The 3,335-nt window shown below is 33.4% G+C and overlaps 1 pseudogene; it reads right to left on the bottom strand.

Moving 5' to 3' along the window:
• Positions 1-827: 827 nt before the first annotated feature.
• Positions 828-1,973, bottom strand: LOC108379424 (transcription activator MSS11-like; annotated as a pseudogene).
• Positions 1,974-3,335: the final 1,362 nt, after the last annotated feature.

The following is a 3,335-nucleotide window of genomic DNA, read 5'->3' as shown; positions in this document are numbered from 1 at the left end:
TTATAGGTACCCGCGCAGAGCTTTTGTAGCTTTTTACATTTTATTTAGACCAGCTACTTCCAAAACGTATCCCGCAAGATACGCTTACTAAATCGTAAAGCGTAAAGAGTAAAAGCTTGCTCTGGTCGTCGCTGATACAGATGGCATTAACACTTCAGATTTTAACACTGTTGGTCAGAGTGAGCTTTTACCCTCTTTCTATTTGATTAAAACAACAACGATCAGAGGCAGTTTTTACCCTGTGTACGTTGATAAAAAACTTTTTAGGAAACTTCAAATAACTTCTCTCGTGGTATTTGTTCAAATCGTGACCGCATTAAATTGTTCTAAATCTTAAATAAACTCACCAATCTTGTAACGAGATTCATGCTTAATTTGCAAAACAATATTGGTTAGAAAAAGCTTTTAGTCTGTGCTCATTGATTAAAAATCTTTCAGAGAGCCTTCCCGTGTGATTTGTTTTAGTCGCGACCGATTTAAATTGTTCAGAAAGCTCAAAAAAAGTCTGCAGTCTTGCGCTGAGATGCTTGAGATGTTAACCAGTGTTTGTTAGAGAGATATTTCAATCTGTGCACATTGATTAAAAATCGTTAGAAAGCATAAAAAGCTCGTTACGGGAAGCTTAAAAAGCTCTGAGCCACAACCAATCGCTTGTTTCCCCAATCTAAATGCTTTTGTCGAAGCACACAACTTCACTCCGCTCAATAAATCAATTCAAGGACATTCAACAAGCATATTTCCTTGAAGATATAAGCGAGAGAGTCGCGCTTAAAAAATTCGATTCATTTTTTTCTCAAAATTCAAGGCTTTCCAGGCTTCTTATTCAATAATACTAAATTCAAGCAGAATAAGCATATTTACATAGATATAAGTATGTATTCAACCTCGACTTACCCCAACTTGATAGAGTATGCGTACATCCTGAGCGCCAAACGTTAGACGCCCATTGTTGTTGTTGTTGTTGTTGTTGCTACCGCCATGTCTTTGCCTATTATAACTGTTATTATCCTTCCATATGCCACTATATGATGATGATTTCGAAAGCTTTAACTGCTGCTGTTGCTGCAACAGAGATTCACGATGGTATTTATGCTGTTGTTGTTGTTGGTGTTCACGTTGTTGCTGCTCGATTATTTCCAACATCTGGCGGAACGACGATGATCCACATTGTGCTCGTGTTCATGCTGTTGTTGTTGTTGTTCTGATTGTTGCGGCGCACCTGCTGCTGCTGCTGCTGATGCTCTGACCGTCACATAATGCAAATCTGTTGCAATCGGTGTGTTGAGATGGTTTTTGTTGTTGTCGCCGCTCCCGCCGCCGATGTGGCCGTGCCCGCTTGTTGTTGCACGTACGTTTTTGCTGCATTCACTGTGGCATATTCCAAGTTCATCCGTTAATTGTGCTGCTATCACTGTTCGTGGTGGCTGCTGCAGCAGCTGTTGCCGTCAGCTCGTATACTTCGAGCGGTAAGCGGGTCGTCCAGGCGGTGCTTAGTTGTTGGCAGCAAAGCAACACAGTAAGGATGCTGTGTAGCCACATTTTGTCTGTGTGTGTTTTTTTTTTTGTTGTTTTGTAGTTTGATGTTTTTTGTTGGCTTTGGAGTGTAAATTGATTGTTTTTTTTTCACTTTTGATTTTTATTTTATTCGTTGGTGGTTAAGCGTTTGTTGTTGGTTCTTTATTTAATAATTATTGTTTGTGTTGTTGTGGTTGTTGCTATAATGCGTTGCCTATTTGTAATTGACACTTTGTAGCTTTACTTGCACACCTTGAGCTTTTTTGCACAACTTTGTTGTTGTTTTACTACTTTTATTTTTTTGTTGATTTTTTCGGTTCGTTTTCTTTGTTTTTTTTGTACTACTCCTAGCAACTAAAGTGCTGTTTGGCTCACAATAAATAGCACCCGTATGTATGCATGTACATTGCTCTATTCAGTCGACAACTGCACTCGATTCGCATCGATTCAATTTTTAAACGATTCGTTGTTGTTGTTTCTGTAAGTTCATACCTGTAAATGTATACATTGAATGCTTAGATTGGATTATATGTACTTTAATGTATATACATATGTACATAGATACATACATACATATGTATGTAAATACATATATGTACATAACTAGCGTTTATTACTTTTAGATGAAAGCGCTTGGCAGCGAATTTTTCGTTTTTTTCAGTAAATTTTGCAACTTCCTGCAATTTTCTTTACAAGTTGAAACAGTTTATTACTATTTGGTATATTTTTCAAAACCTTTTGAAAAAAATATCTCGCAAATTAAGTTCTTACATTGCGTGTGTTTGTGCTTTAATCATTTTTAATTTTATTAGAAAAATAAGTATAAACTTTTTTAAATTTTTATTCGATACTTTTTTCAAATTTTGGGAAAAACAAAAATTTTTGTTTCAAAACATTAAGTCGTTAGCTAATCATGTTTTTATTAAACAATTTTTTTTTAGCTTTTTTTCTAAAAAGCTTAAACTAAGATTTTTTAGTATCTTTTTTTATTTTCTCATTAATTTCCGTTTTGTCGAACTCTTCTGGTGCAAATTTGGCATTCAAATATTTTTATTTGAATTTAGATCACATAAATTAAAAGTTTTTGCGTTCTTATTATTTTTTTTTATGGCGTATTAAATAAGCTATAGTATAGGTTGACTTTCGGCGGAGTGCATATACTTTTTAAAGTTTTCAAAATTAGGGTATCAATTGATTTTTGAGAATTTTTTTGGTTAAAGGTGTTTCACGTTTTTTCCATACAAAGTATGTCGACAATTTTCTTTTATATGGAGGACACTGCCAGCAAAAAAATTGCCAAAAATCAACGGAATTTTTTAGCCGCTTGAAACTTGCACTTCTTCAGACTAGAATTGAATGTGCTACAAAACTGCATACCAGAATTTTTTCTAAAGATTCNAGCCAGCTAGGCTTTTATAAAAAAATAATAAACATTAAATAAACAAAAGACAAATAGCCAAAACTGGTCAAAATATCGCACTCCTATTATTTTGTGGACAACTGTATAAAAGTAAAAAAAATAAATAAATAAAAAATATAAAATTATATCAAATATAAAATGGTTTTCAAAATTTTATTTGGCAATGTAAGGACAATCTGAAAAGTATATGAATTTTTTAAAAATTTTGATCCTAATAATTAAAAGTATTTGCAGTTTTCGTAATTAAATTCAGAGGCGGTATTTCATTAAAGATTCAAAAGGAAATACAAAAAAAAAATCTAACTATTTAAATCATTGCATTTCGTATTCCGTAAAAATTTAAAATTGTTTAGCCAAAAATAAGCTACAACCTGTTGTTTGCTTTGCTTTTCAGGAATTT

Source organism: Rhagoletis zephyria, unplaced genomic scaffold, assembly GCF_001687245.7.
Source record: "Rhagoletis zephyria isolate East Lansing unplaced genomic scaffold, Rhagoletis_zephyria_1.1 Rzeph_scaffold_16345, whole genome shotgun sequence".
Classification (NCBI taxonomy): domain Eukaryota; kingdom Metazoa; phylum Arthropoda; class Insecta; order Diptera; family Tephritidae; genus Rhagoletis; species Rhagoletis zephyria.
This window is presented reverse-complemented; position numbering and strand designations above follow the sequence as displayed.